At 34.7% G+C, this 16,938-nt stretch overlaps 1 pseudogene; it reads right to left on the bottom strand.

Moving 5' to 3' along the window:
- Nucleotides 1-16,938, bottom strand: part of LOC110655717 (uncharacterized) — a 37,324-nt pseudogene that overhangs the window by 8,542 nt on the left and 11,844 nt on the right.

Raw genomic sequence — 16,938 nt, 5'->3', positions numbered from 1 at the left:
TTGAGGAAAAGTGTTCACCAAAAAGACTTCCTTAAGGTCACAATACAATTTCTCTCTGATTTTTCTTTTTCTTCTCTCCCCCCATGGTTTCTACCTTGACTCATTTCTCTTTCATGAACTCAATTCTTTGTGCCTTAACTTTTGCCTGAAATTTCCTTTCGGGTTTCATTTCAGTGGGCTTGCTCTAACTTTTGCCTAAGCGGCCCTTTCGGGTTTTCCACTTAGCGAGCTCTCTTTTTTCTTTTTCTTTTTTTTTTTTTGAAATTAGATAATCTCCAGGGCATTCATATCAAGTACCTATTCTGTCATGCTCAAAAGACATAGGCTAAATCAAAACAATGCAGTTCAATTACTTAATCATTTGATGTGTCTCTCAAGACACAAACATTCACAATCATAATTAAATAAAAACTATTTCTAGTTAATGCAATAAAAACTTCTTTATTTATTCAAGTACACAATTACTCCCTCTTACATTTAGTTTTGCCAAGTTTCCAAACTTCCGAAGTTAGAAATAAGCTTTATAACCTGCTGAATGGCCTTTTCAAGTTTTCCATCTAGATCTTCTCTCATCTCTCCTTTTGCCTAGATCGCCTTTTGCAAGTTTTCCATCTAGCATTTTTTTTTTTACCCTTACTTTTGCCCGGACCGCCTTTTGTAGGTTTCAGCCTAGCGGATCTATCTCACACAAAGTACCATTTGAGCCTGTCCAAGTTGACTAGTTCTTAAAATTCATTCCCATCTAGGTCTGATATTCTTATAGCACCTCCTGACAAGATCTTTTTGACTATGTATGGACCATCCCAGTTTGGCTTAAACTTTCCTCTTGGATCAAAAGGGATGGGTTGAGCTTATTGCAAAACCATGTCTCTCTTTTTGAACTTTCTTAGCTTCACCTTCTTATTAAAGGCCCTGGCTATCTTCCTTTGATAAGCCTGCATATGATACAAGGCTCGCATCCTCTTCTCATCAATTAAGGCTAGTTTTTCATATCTTTTCTGGGCCTACTCATTTTTTGGGATCTTGGCTTCTAGTATCACTCTCAAGGATTTGACCTCCAGCCCAATGGGTAGCACTGCTTCAGTCCCATACACTAAAGAGAATGGGGTTGCCCCCGTGGATGTTCTTGTAGTAGTGCCATAACCTTAAAGAACATAAGGGAGTTTTTTTTTTTTCAAGCCAATCCTTATATGTTTTGAACATTTTTTTCCCAACTAGAACCTTTCCATTCATATGGGGACTACACATTCTTGCATTTACTTCTTTCATTATTTGCTCAGCCTATTTCTCTATCACATAAAAGAGTTTGTAAAGTTGCCTCCCAGCTAAAGTAAATTGAGTGGCTAATCTAAGAATTGTTGCTCTATCTCTTTTATTGGCTGATTGCTGGTATTCTCTCATTTCCAGATACCTCATTATGTCTACATACCATTTTTCTTCACCCTCTAGGTCCACATGTACTACTACTAATCTTCATAGCATGAAGTTTTATTCCTCATTAGGATAACTAACTAAGTCAACTTTTGATCACCCTTTTCTTATAGGGACACCAATGCGGCTTGGAAATCGATCATCTTATTCTAAGCTCAAGGCATGTGCTTCATGGTCACCTTATCAGAAATTATCCAATAATTTCTTTATATATCCCAAGTATGACCTCAATTTTCCTTCCTTTAATTCCCATTCAACTTTAATATAAGAGACCACTAGCATCAAATCTCCAATTACCTTTTCTTTTTCTTTGCCCTAACATTTATCAATACTTCTAGGCCACAAATGTAGGCCTCATATTCAGATTTGTAGGAATCTTGTGTTGTACTATGTCTCGGTCAATTCCCGACACATCTTTATAAGACCAGGCAAATGCTTCTTGGTACTTTTTTAATAAGGCTATAAATCTATCTCTTTCTTCTTGGGTTAAATCTTCAGCTAACTTAATGTCTTTAGGATTATCTGATGTACCCAAATTAATAGAGATCGATTTTGATGCATTAACATAAATAGATTTTAAATGATTATGAATGCTATGCATATGCCGATTAGAATAAACATCAAATAAGTAAGCAAAAAGATTGGCCGTGTTATTGATCTTTGCCTTGAAATCTTCATCAAGTACATCAAAAATGAAAACATCAGTATCATAACTATGAGCATTACAAAAGACATAATCAAACTTAGGGGTATAGCTTTAGGTGCTTAGCTTTCCATGCAGTCCTTAGATCATGGTGCTGATTTTCTATTCTAGCTCTTTCACATGTGGTAACCCCTAATCATAGGTTTAGGTAATTGCCCTCCTCTTTCAAGAACTTAGGTGGCTTTGGCTCTTCTTCCTATTTAGTTGTCTCATAGCCCAAATCATACCCCGTGATCTGCCCATTTATCTCAAGAAAAGTCACCAGGCCATCTATACTTTTTCCTAGGCCCATGCCAGGAAAAAACTTCATCCCTTTCTTCACAGTAGCCACTTTTAGATCCATTTAGTTTTCATAGATCCCAGCTACTTGAAACCAAACATTGGCGGAGCTGAACCATTTACTTATAATGCAACTACCTCCTCATCAAAATCGGTCCAAACATCCAAAGGACTCTCATCATAGCTAAAATTATCACAAATGTCAAGAATCATTATAGACTGAGGTTTATTAGGCTTTTGAGTGGGTTGGATAAAGTCAATAATTATGTTAAGGTTATTTGAGGTGGTGGAGATCATGTAGAGACTTAGTGGAGGTGAAAAATTTGGTTAGGCATAGGGCTAATATGAGTGTTTGGTCAGTTTTTTTTTGGGTCAGATATCTTTTTGGCATTAATTAGGTCTTAGATATTATGCTTAGGTTGGAAGCATCAGTTGGTGTTATGACCATGGGTTTGGTAGAACTGGCAATATTGGTTGATATCATAGCTCAGTGGGAGTAGATTTGGTAGTGGTCTGGGTGCTAAGAGCTGCAGGAGGTTTTTGAGCTTTTAGACGCTCGAAAACTATGAATAAGGGTTAGTTGAATTAGAAAATTTTCCTTGGGGTGCAAGATACAATTTAAACCTCAATAACTTTAATGTCACTTAATTGGCCTACCTCGAGTCCTCTTTCTAAAATTGACCACAATTTTCTCTTTCAACTCAAACATCTTGGCATTCAAGGTTTCATCAAGCATGGCCATAGTTTCTTCTATCTTAAGTAGGATAGATGAAACCCTTACTTCTCTCTTCTCTTCCCTAACCCAAGTGATCTAATCGGAAGTCTCTTTGGTGTGTTTCGAGGCTATGTTTGCTAAAAAAAAAAAAGGATTTAAGGGTTAACCTAAGGATGCTATGTACATGAATGCAATGCATGAATGGACCATTTTTTCTCTTTTTTTTTTTTTGCCTTTACCTTTACAAAACCAAAACCAAAACCAAACCATACCAATAGAACTAAAACTAAACCAAAACCAAACTAGATAAGCTGAACTAAAGACGGATCAAAAACTAAATCAAAACTGAAAAAAAACATCTCCATAACTGAATCTTCGCCTCCTTATACTTTCAACTCTCACGTGCAGTGTAGGAAAAAAAATTCTATCCTAGGCTATGGTACAGTAGACACACCAACAGGGTGTGGTCCAGGACGATCATTTCCTCACAAATAAAGGATTTATATCCTTAAAGTTTAACCATAAGTAAGCATCCTTTTGCTTAACATGGGTTTTGAAATGGACTTAGGCCTACACACACATTGGGTTTACGCATAGGCCTAGGTTCATCTCAACTACCACTAGAACTTATGGTTTTAATAGTAAGGTTATAAATCTAGCACAACAAAAATCTATGGGTAGCTAGGGCTAAAATCTATAGCTCATGGGCTTCACTGGGTAGGAAAAGGGTCACCCATGTGAGAGCTTGTCCATTAAGCACAACGGTCGGAGCTTTGGCTCTTTTATATGCTCGAAGGTATAGACATGGGGTACTAGCATTCACCAATTCATCATAGCTCGAGTAGAGCTATGGTCTCCTTGACTAGTACTAGCGATGCTTAAAAGGGTAAGGGTGATCTGTGTGATAGTGTAGTGCAATACAAAAAGTTTAACAGATGAATAATATTAGACTAATAGAAACATGTTGGAGTAACTATCCATTTAGTCTCCAGTGGAGCTGCCAAATTGTAAGAGCGGAGGGACATGAGGCAAAAAATCATCCACTAGAATTATATAAAATGCACCAGGTAATGCCCAGGAAAGATGGTGGAGTCACAATGGTCTCACTTAAGTACCACCGCCTTAGACAGCATTTCCTAGACATGCACTTCATATAATCCCAATAGAATCAAATCACTGGTAAGTACCGTCTTCCCATAACACTACCATGGTACTAAGGATTTATGCCACAAAGGCATAAATAGACAAAAGTTGCCACTCGAGTAACAACTAGGACATATTCAGTGTTTCTTCTGAGGGTCATGGATGGCAACTTACTCTTTGCAGAGTTTTCACAACCGTCATTACCATAGCCCAATGACTAGGTTCGAGATAATGGGTACATAAAGGGAAGGTGTTAGGCACCCCTTATGCCTGGTCTAACCTCGTTAATTCGAGTGTCAGTCCTCTACTAATGTTTCTATAAGTCTTGTTTATTATTCCTCAATTAGAATTTATCCTAAAAATGCAATTCTAGTCCTACATACGCAAGTAATTCACAAAAAGGTTGTTGTTTACAAACATTTTTCATGCACTAGTAATTCCTATCTATGGGATTGCTAATTAGTTAAATGATATTTACCAGATGACTAAAATTAATTCATTATTAAGAATTTAATTTACAAACAAATTCAATTTCAAATAACCCTAAGTTTCTATTTAACCTAATTAATTAATTTTTCACTAAGTTGCACTAAGGATAATTAAACTAAATTAATTATGTACATGTGTAATTTATTCTAATATCGCATAAAGCCCAAACAATCACAACCTAATAAAGATTTGTAACATGTAAATTTATTTTACAATTATCAAGTATTAAATTAAATTTATTTTACATGCCAAAGTTAGTTTAATTTACAAACAAGATTAATTTTAATTTACCAAATACTTATTTAAATTAATTACATGCAAAAGTCAATTAAATTAAAAACAAAGTTAATTTTAATTTACCAAATAAAAATCCTATTATTACTACATTTTCTTGCCAATAATTATTTTAGGAGTTTATGACTACTTACTTGTTGATAATTGCAGTTGCCATTAGGGCAGGCTACCCTTAAAAAAGGGCATTCTCTTCTAGTATGGCAATGATATCCCTGGCTTACTCCCGTTTAGCTCCATGTAAGCTCCACGCAAATGCCCTCTTTGGTACTTACCTTAGGGCTACTTACCAATTTTGTTTGTAATAAAAAAATAAAGAAACTAAAGAAAATAAAGGAAATAAAGAAAATAAAACTATACTAATAACAATTCATATTGGATCCTAATTCTAGTCTCCTAAAGAGATTAAAATTCCTAATCAATTACAACTACCTAATGGTCTAGGTATTCTAACATGATCCAAATACTTAATAACACTTTTTGAATTAAGAGAACTCAGAAAAATAAATCAAATATTAATTAGAACTCAAGAACACACAAGAACATACATAAATATACAATTCTCAGATTCTGACGGATTGACAGTAGCAAAAAATTTAATTTTTGAAAAATAGTTAGACACACCTAAAAATCATAAAAAATTACAGAAGATAGCCAAAACATCATAAACATCCTAAAATTCACAGATTAAACAAAATTCTAGCCAAATAATCTATACAAATCGTAAATTTTCCTAATGACAGAATCGCACTAATTTTTTGTAAAATTCATAACTCACCAACCATAATAAATATAAATGCGAAACTAATTGAAAAAGATTCACAAGATTCCAAACTTAATTTTAGACATCAGATTTACACAAAAATATTAAGAATGAAGGGATATATGGGCTCCACAAATTGGGTATCCTGCAAATTAGATTTTACAAGAACCCTAATTTCAAACAGCCATAACTTACAAAATATTAAAGCTTTTTTAGTGATTCTTGAGCCTAAAATTAATAGAATTTCATATATAATATGAATATAATTTTTTCAAATTTTTTACAGATTCAGAAGATAACAAAAAATAATAAAAATGTGAGAGACAGAAAACTGAATATGTGCAGAGTTGTTTATCCCTTCAAATTAAACATGATTACATGATCCACATGAACATACAAGATAAATTGAAGACAAAGAACATAGAATTAAATATTACGAGACATATATCTTGAAAAGAAAACAATAAAAACTAACGTTTCAGAAATCTTGTATGAAAATCTTCTTAAAGAAAAGAAAAAATAAGAAAGAACTAAACGAGTTTTGAATATCTCTAAATTTCTATAGCTCTAAAATATCTCTAAATAGCTCTGAATTGTCACTCAATCTTTCCCCCCTTTTCTTCTTTCTCATTAGGGTATTAATAGGATTTTGGGAGAGAGGTGTGATAGGGTTTAGAGTCCTAGGGTGATAAAGTTCAGATAACTTAAATAACTGGGATTGGGGAATTTGAGTGAGACTGTGATATGGGTGAGGTGTTTCAACCAATAGGAAGACAGGGAAAGAAGGAAGGCACCAATAGGGAGTGAGGAAGAGAATGTGGTAGGATTTGGAGTCCTAGTGTGATAAGGTTCAGATAACTTAAACAACTGGGATTGAGAAATTTGGGTGAGATAGAGATATAGGTGAGGTGTTCCAGCCAATAGAAAGAGAGAAAAAGGGAGTGGCACCAATAGGGATTGAGGAAGAGAGTTGGGCCAAGGGAGAGAGAGATATTTTCTTTTTTTAATTTTTATAAAATAAATTAAATAAGTCCTATTTAAAATTCTTAACTAGGCTTTCTTAGGCCCATGGGGCCTAATTAAACTTAATTAGATCCATTTAAGAACTACCCATATTAAATTTAAACAAAACAAAATTTTATTTAGATTTAATTAAATTAATTTTCTAAAAAAACATATTATTATTATTTTTTTTAAGATCATGCCACAGAATTAATAATTCAGCTCCATGTCTCTAATTACATCTTACAGTCATATAGTTTTTCATCATCGGGTTTCCCACAGCCTCAATGCACATACTCATCACAAAATAAGGGTCTACAGAATGACTACCACTTGTGTTGGGCATTTCCAACAACATTGACCAGGCCGACACAAAAATGGTACCAATGCCTTAGGTCTGAATCAATCCAAAACTTCCAATGGCTTGCCACCAATCACTTTACCAAATTTTCCATAGCATCAGGATCCCGCAAATACGTTATTGTTGCCATCGATCGCTTCACTAAATGGCCAGAAGCCGAAGTATCATAGCATGTATTAGCAGACCAAGCAATCACCTTCAACAGAGAGAATATTTTCTGTAGGTTTGGAGTTTCTAAAATCATCATAAAAAATAACAGCACATAGTTCGCTAATGAAAAATTCAGAAAGCTATGTATTGAGTGGGGGATTGACTTTCGTTTCACCTCGACTTATCACCCTCAGACAAATGAAATGACCAAAGTCACGAACTAAACAATTCTTTATAGACTGAAAAGATGACTAGGAGAAGCAAAAGGAGTATGGCCTAACCATCTTTCGAATGTCTTATGGGCCTATCGAACTATACCAAGATCAACAACAAGAGAAATGCCATTTTCACTTGCATATGATTCAGAGGCAGTAATACCAGCAGAAGTCAATGTTCCTTCAACTCGAACAGAGCACCATGAGGAAGCTTCACAAAAGGAAGATCTATGATTTAATCTCAATGCATCAGAAGAGCTGAGAGAAATACCCTTTATTCAGATTGCATGGTATAGGCAAAAAATGATCAGTATGTACAGTAGGAAAGTAAAAAAATGAGCATTTATGGTCAGAGACTTAGTTCTTAAAAGAGATGACATCACAGGAGGATTAGCAAAGGCAGGAAAGCTAGAACACAACTAGGTTAGACCTTTTATTATTTCCAAAGTTATTTGTCCAGGGACCTATAAACTAGCTGAGACAAATGGGAAAATACTATCTCGAGCTTGGAATATTTATAATCTTTGCAAATACTATCAATAAAAGAATTCCTTAGTTAACTTTCTAAAATCAATGGTGCTTAGCTCATCTATGGCAATAGTCTGCCAAACTAAATAAATTAAGGATGCTTAGCCCATTCACAGCGATAGTCCTCTAAGTTAAACAAAGGGTGCTTAACCCATTTACGGCGATAGTCCCCCATGCTAAATAGATAAAGGGTGTTTAGCTCATCCACGGTGATAATTCGCCAGACTAAATAATTAAGGGTGTCCATTACGTTAGTCTACCAGGCTAGATTAGTTAAGGGAGCTTAGCTCATCTATGATCCAGCCCATCAAACAGTGATGTTGGCAACAATACACCCATCTATATAACCGAATTGCCAAGTAATTATGAATTATTTTTCCAAAATTAAAGTGTTAGGTTATTTATCATCCTTTGCACTGATATGGATGCAATGAATAGAAAACTCATTGTCATTTATTCAGATTAAAAGTCTAAACATTTTTTATTTTGAAAAATTATGATAGTACTCTTATTTATTATTAATCATCCTACACCATGTAATTATCGGTAACTTCGCTTGGCCTGTGGGTTCAAACATTCATTATTATATCATTACTCACCAAATCACATGTAACAGTAGAGATGAACAAAAAAGAAAGCTGGCTATTCATTCATATAAATTTTTTTTTTTTTATAAAAAGTTCAGGCAGAGGGACCTACTTCATTCCCATCCCCCTATCCAGTTACATCCTCTACCATCCCTTCATCCCCCACTTCACCTCCACCGAGAGTATTTACCCAGGAGAAATCATCCCCCAAATAGCAGCTCTAAAGTTCAACTATAATGTCATTTTGAGCTTTGACATAAATGTTAGCCAAATGCTCATCGGTGGCAGTGAGCTCAGTCTCTTATTCTTTAATCTTTTTCTTCATATTAGTTTGCTCTGCCTGGGCATGACTCTAACTCAGCCTTAAGACTCCTCACCTCTTCTTGTAACTTTTGGAGCTCACCCTCTTGCTCTTGAATTTTCTTTTAGAGGTAAAGACTGACTCAGTCAATATAGCAATTTATGTTTCCTGAGTATCGGCATGCCCCTTTAAAGCTTGATTACGCTCATAGAGCAGCTGAGTATAAGCTATTTGCTCTATTTACAGAGTCACGGCTCCAAGGGTGAGCTCATTGTCATCATTAAGGTCAAGGTGAGCTTGGTCGATAGGGAAAGTATATCTCTCAGAAAACCAAGCAATGAGCTTAAAATTTTTAACCACTGACCGCCCAGACAGAAGCTGTTAGGTGAACTGCTGAGTAGCAGGTTGAGAAGTTATAGGCGAACATCATCAGCTCTTATTTCTATAGCTAGAGGAATCACCTGCTGACCACCCTTAGCTAGAGAAACCAACGGTCCAGTTGCCTTAGTTTTTTTGGTGATGGAAGAGTGGAGAGTCCCCCAGTAGGACAAGCCTTGGCCCTTTTCTTCTTCCTGATCAATTCCACAACATTCTTGGCTCAGCTTGATGTCTTTGCATGGAGAAAGAAATATCAGTAAATATCAAAAATCATAAATCAAGAGTTAAGTTTTTACCTTCGATTGGGATATTGTTGTAATGTTTAACAGACATCGAGTCCCCAGCCACATAGATGGAAGACCACCATTGGGACTCAATATTAAGCAAAGCCTTGATTGATATTTTGTCTAACCAAACCATCATTTGGATCTCCTAAACTACAGCCTTTTCCTCGGCATTTAGTCTCACCTTCCTCACCCTCTTATCAGCCAAGTAGTTCCAGCTCGTTTGCATGCCCCCCCACTATTCATCAACCGCATTTTCCACAAAAAAAAAAATCTATTTTTCCATTTCTTCAAGGAAGATGGAGAACGGTGAAAAGACCCATTGCCTTTTGAGCATAGAAATGCCAGAATTCCTCATTGTCCTTTGTATTTAGTTGAAAGAACACGGAGAAGATGTGAGCTAAGGCGTGAAGCCTTTTTCTCCAACACAAAGCTTGAAAGGCAAATAACAGCTTCCATGAGTTAGGGTGCAATTGGGAGGTGGACAAGAGATAATGCTTGAGAATCTCAATGTCTAGAGGATCCAGTGGTAGTCTTAGACTCGACTTTAACTGCTCTTCATGCAAAGCCACATGAACTAGATTAAGATAACAACTATCCACTCAACCTCTTGGACCAGCGAGCGATAAGCGAAAATAATCTTTATTGATCCTATACAACTTTGACAAGTCTAGGAGACCCCAACCACTCAAACAAGATTGCAACTTAGAAACACCAGGAGGAGCTATTGCCCCAAAGAACACGACTTTGACAAGTCCAGGAGATCCCAACCACTCAAACAAGATTGCAACTCAGAAACACCAGGAGGAGTCATTGCCCCAAAGAACTCGGGCCAACATTGATAGGAGGTTGAGACTCGGTGGCTTCATACAGAGTAGAGGGATAGGTAACCTCAGAAACTTCCACACCATCATGATGATGGTGGTCCTACTTTGAAAATAGTTCTCGAGCACTACTATCTTGGCTGTAGACGATTCACAGTAAAAGGGGAGTGGCACTCGAACCTCAATTCTCACTAACATCACTCAAGATTTGAAGAAAAAAAGAAAAAGTAGAAAGAGGAAGAAGAAGAGAACTTGACTACCTTCATAAAAGGAAAAACCCGTTGGAGGATTTGAAAGAATTCATTAGAGACAAGGGGATGATAACAGGAGAAATTGAACACAAGAGATGAAATAGTATGGGAAGAAGCACGATTTTCTAGGAAGAACCATAAAAGTCCTTCAAAATTTAAAAATCTTCAAAAAAATATTTTACCTTCCTGAGAGAAAACTTTATATATGATAGCCGTCAAATTAAACACAGCACATTAAACTATGATAGCTATTCGCAGGATAAACATGATAATAAAAAAGAACCTCACGCAAGTTTTCTAACTGGACGAGCAGCAACACGAACCTAAAGATTCATAAAGGCTAGAGGGAGAACTAATGATACTATGCACCTAAAAATCTAAGTCAAATAGTCAATTCCACACAATATCCATCATGGTAGTCAGAAAGGTCAAATACTGGTTAAAGGATCATGGAATATAAATAAGACTGAAGAAAATACCTTCGATTGCCTAACAAGGCAAACAAAAGATGTACCGAGCAATAATCACGCCAGTAATTAAGCAAGACCAATCTCATGTACCAAGCAATAGTCATACCAGTATTCAAGCAAGAGAGGATTTCATGCAGATAATCTTGGCATATCAGTCAGGATTATCTCCATAAAAGAAGCAATGGTTATCTCACTAAAAGGCCTATAAATACCAATCAGGTAATCAGAAATAAGGTACACATATTCTCATTCTCAAAATCTTATTACAGTTTTTCTCCATACTCTCATATCCAGTTTTTTGATTTGAGCATCGGAGTGACTTATTAGAAGGCCACTCATCTCATCTTTTCTCTTTATTGCAGGCTTACATGTTAGAACCAGACCCAAGCAACTTTCGATAGTATCACTGTACTTCAATTAGCTTGACAGAGCATTCAAATACATTTATAACTTAACTATAAGGAGAAACCCATAATTAAAAATAAAAAAGATAAAAACCTTACCCAAAGGGTACTCCTCCCAAATCCATTGAAATGATTAAAAATGACGATTATGCTTTCATCTGCAAATTATTTAAACTGCCCAGAAACAAAAAAAAAAAAAAAAACAATATCTAAGCTTCCTAAAAGTAAAAAGATAAACCTAAACAAGTTCATGTCATCATAGAAGACAAAAAGATCAATACACAAAGCATGTCAGGCACCAGCTTCAAAACCAAAGAACCAAAAACCTGTATTAAATCTTATCCAATTCAGCAACAATTTCTTTAGTTGCCCATATGCCTGCATTACTCCCTTCAATGATTAATTAGAAACGAATAATGTAACACCCCTCACCCGTCTACAATGTGGCCGAGCGAGGTGCGCTACATTCGGTGCCGGAGTACACTAACTTATCTTACTTTATTTCTTTAATAATTTTAAACTCATTATATTTTAAAATAATTCATATTCTATGGAGAAACTAACAGAGTTTCTCCTATTTTATTTACTTTTGATGTGATTCACTATTCACCAGCTTGAAATTTTCAATAATATTTTAAAATAAAAATCTCATCATTTCATGCATCATCTATATATTTCAATTCTGTATTCAAATCCATACAATTTTATTCATATCCATTTCCATACATTCCCATTCATGCTCAACTCATATATGAAAATTTTCAATATTCATTAATTTACATGATATACAATTTAATCACATATGAACTAACCGATTTATTAATTTATATCACATACCTATTAATTACATTTTCATAATCTACATTACAATACTATAACTAAGCATTTTGTACAACATACAAATTATGACCTATATGGGCCCTATCTACATGCATTGCTGAGGAGATGACAACCTTGAATACTTCAAACACTTCTGTAGATCAAAACTCTAAAATCTCTGTTTAATATTCGTTGGGCTTTACCTTCAGTACCTGCGCGAGGAAACAAATCTATCACGCTAAGCATTGCTACTTAGTGGTGCAATAATATAACAAGAAAATAATATACAATAAAAAAAGAAATAGATCAAAATTTGGATAATCTGGAATTTAATATAATTTCATATAATACTTCTAGTATTAACTATCCTTTGTTCTAATTTATTCCTCTTCAGAAGCGCTCAATTCTTTCATAATAATTAAATTTTAATATCGTTCCAATTCATTTCAATTCTTTTTGTTAAATAACTAATCTAATTTATTTTAAATATTCTTACTCAATTATTTAATTGCTAATGTTTTCAGTTGCTAATATTCATAACTTATTTCAATAAATTTCACTGCCTAAGTAACCTATGACAGGCTGACTAAACTGGATAACGGGTCGTTAGCACTGGACACCGCGGTGCCTCGGGCCGTCATACCATGGGACGCAAAACATCAACCATGTATGCAGTCAGTATGGCCTAAGAGCCATGATAATATATCAGTATGGATAAAAGCCATGGTAACATATAATCGGGCATAAAAGCCATGAGTGCGGGAATAAAGCCATGAATACAGGCATAAAGCCTTACGCAGTACTGCTAAAACAATACCTTATTGGCATGTCAATCTATCCAATCTAACACACATGTCTAGACGATACATGAGCATATAGTACCATTAAGTGTTATTATATTGTGTTTTATGACTTCATTATTTCATGATAAATTCCAATTATAATTTATACATTCATTTGATCATTCATATGATCGCAATTCACATCAATTATCCTTCTATACCATTGTACTCAAAGTATTAGTTTTTTCTACAATAATGAGAATTAATGTCTCATTCATATATTAATATGATTCATTTATTCATTCATTATGCCTTTCATATTGATCACAATTTATAACAATTATTTCATTAATCACATTATTTATATTAACCATCCTAATAGTTTTTCTAATTTATTATGCCATTTTTCTATATCATTGGGGTTGCTATTCACATTACCATTTCCCTTCAAAGGTTGACTTTCTCATACATAATAATTACATGAGTTCTAACCACATGAAATTACCACATTTTGGTTCACAAAAGTGTTGGTATTGGTTGCTAATCAATACTTCTAACCAATAGGAAATAAATGAAAATTTTCAGTTTTGGGTGCTAGAGTTCACTGTTCCATTAGCCAATTCTACAGTGAGAATTTGGCCAAATGTTCTTAATCAAAGTTGTTCCTTATTGTGTTTAGTTCAATTTTCCTTTTTGAATCACTCAATTTGGAGTTTTTTAACTTAAGTTATGGCCTAAATACCATAACTGGTTCATTGACCCTTTCTGGATCCAGAACCAGGCAGATTCTGGAGTCCAATTTATTCTAATTATTTGGGTATGCTACAGTCATTTTTAGACCTAATATCCTTCATATGAGTTGTTACCTTATGTCTTAGGATCACTCAGGTTCAAAAATCATAATTTTTCTAGTTATGTAGAGTGAATTATTGCAAAATAACTGACCTGGACTCATGAACCCTGTGCCTTTAGGATTTCAGGTTCAGGTCAACATCTTTGATTCCCATTTTAGGGTACTTGCACTTAAAATTTGAAGAAGGTTCCTAAATCAAAGTTGGAGTCCTGATTCTTAGGTTTCCATAAAAATTTGGCTCATCTCAATTGGAGTTTTCTAGTGGGAGATATGATCTAAATACTATTCTGAGGTCAAGTGTCTATGTAACGTCCTCACCAAAGGTAGTCCGTACATTTTACTGTTCCGACGACTCATATCTGTTCGGATAATCAAAATGTCTGGAACTACACCTAAACTATAGTGAGGAGGCATAAATTAATGAAATAAATATTAAAAAAAATATATAGGAAAAATTTTGAGAAATAAAATAAAATTTAGAGAATTTATTAATTGGTAGAAAAAAATAAAAATAATCCGATGAGCACCATGAAAGGCATTTTGGTCATTTCACCCCTAGAGGTGAATTTTGACTTAAATGTCAAATTAAAATTTGGAAATAGAATAATTAACATAAAATAATTTTATGAATTTGAATTTGAAAAATGAGAAGAGAAAGAAGAAGAAAAGAAAAGAAAAGAAAAGGAAAGAAAAGAAAAGAAAGGAAATAGATTTATGAAATTTAAAAACAATAATTATAGAATATATATATATATATATAAGACACAAGAGACAAAAATTAACCAACCACAAGTCTTCTTCATTTCCTCTTCTCTCTCTCCTTGCCGTCTCCATGTTCTCTCCCCTCCACCATTTTTGCTAAAGCTTTGAGCTTGAGTTTCTCTTCATTTATCCACCAAAACCCATGGTCCCCTTCATTAAAAATTTAGCCCACATCATAAGGAAGCTCTAGGTACCCATAGGGAGAAGGAAAGTTGAAGTTTTGGGAAAATTTTCAAGTTGGGTCACAAGAGGTTAGTGCTTTTCTCCCTTCCTTCTTCTTTTAATACTTGAAAGTGACTTGAGATAAGTGAAAATTTCAAGAAATTAACAAGAAATTCATGAACCCATGATGTCCCCAAATTTTGGCAGCCATGAAATGTATTGGGCTTTATTTCAAATAATGTAAATGAGTTTAGAGATGATGATTGATATGATTATATGTATGAGAAGTGAAAAGGGATTGAATTGATTGAGTTTGAAACTTGGAAATTAGGGTTTGTGTACATGACTTGGAGATTTTGTGTAAATGCTTGAAATTTGACCTAATTGGGATGAGATTGTTGCTTATAGAAGTGTATTGCATGCAAATTGAAGTAAGGAAGTTGGAGGAGATTGAGTTTTGGAAGTGTCAATTTTCTGCAGGTTGTGTTTATTGAGGGCAGTGTACATTTTAGGCCATAAATAAAATTGTGTGACCCCAATTGGTATGAGGCCAATTGGAGGTGAAACTAGACCCAAAATAGCCCATTTTCCATGAAGAAACCATGCCCAAATTCTGTCCAAAACTTAAGCTAAATACTGCCCAAATTCGGATTTCCCTGCACCCAACCCAGAAAATGACCAAAAGAACAGTACATGTTCATTTGGTCATAACTCTCTCTATACTGGTCCAAATGACCTAAAATTCTACCCATGGAAAGTTTAGACATAGGGCTACACTTTTCATGAAGACCACTTAACCCAGTTTTGCCTTTAACAAATTCAAATTGTTAGCACAATTTGGGTCACTGAAACTGTCAACCCAGAAAATGACCAAATGAACAGTACGTGTTCATTTGGTCATAACTCTCTCTATACTGGTCCAAATGACCTAAAATTTTACCAATGGAAAGTTTAGACATAGGGCTACACTTTTCATGAAGACCACTTGACCCAGTTTTGCTTTTAACTAAATTAAATTATTAGCACAAGTTGAGTCACTGAAACTGCCAACCCAGAAAATGTCTCAAAATACTGTTCCTTTGGTATGCTTGACCAGTTTTGGCAAAAATGCCATAACTTGGTCTCCAAAGCTGCAAATTGAGTGAAACTAGTGCCAAAAGTTTTATAAGGCATAGCACAACAATTTTTATGTTTTGACCAAGCTCTAGAAACCATTGCATCCTAGAGAAAATATTAGCCAAAGTTAGGAATTGAAATCTAGAAAATGTTAAGTTGAACCCAGAATGCCATTTGATACCTGTGTGTTCATTTGGTCATAACTCTCACTAGGAAATTCCATTTGAGATTTGCCAATATGATCTAGAAACATGATACTTAGGGCTACAACATTGATTTAGACAGCTTTGCCAAATTCTAAGTGTAAAGACCCTAAAAAGAGGGTCAAACATACTGCCCTGAAGTTGATTTTTGCCCTTATAGGATTGAGAGTCCAGGTTAATACATTGACCATAACTCACTATACCAAACTTGAAAAATTATGAAATTTTACCTGGGAGTCCCTAAGACATAGAGGAACATATCTTGTGAAGGAACCTAAGTCTAAAAATGACAATAAAATGATCAAATGACTGGTCAAACTTTATTGACTAGAAATTGTAAATTCTGGACAGCTTAGAGGCAAAGGGACTAGTTATGGTATTTTGACCATAACTTGAGTTCTATAACTCCAAATTCAGTGATTCAAACACTGAAATTCAAGTTTAAACATAGAGGAACAATTGTTATGAAGGAAGTGTGACTAAATAGACATCCTAACCTAGTCAAATTCCTAGATAAAGATAACACATCAATATGAACCTAAAGAAAGGTTCATGGGAAAAATGCTATATATGATAATTAAAATACTCATAAGGATAATTAAATATTAAAAATGATATGAATATGTAAATTGGGACTAATGTCCCATTAATATGAAATTAATGGTACCAATG

Source organism: Hevea brasiliensis, chromosome 18 (assembly GCF_030052815.1).
Source record: "Hevea brasiliensis isolate MT/VB/25A 57/8 chromosome 18, ASM3005281v1, whole genome shotgun sequence".
NCBI lineage: Eukaryota > Viridiplantae > Streptophyta > Magnoliopsida > Malpighiales > Euphorbiaceae > Hevea > Hevea brasiliensis.
The sequence above is the reverse complement of the archived record's forward strand: the minus strand, read 5'-3'. Positions and strand labels throughout refer to the sequence as shown.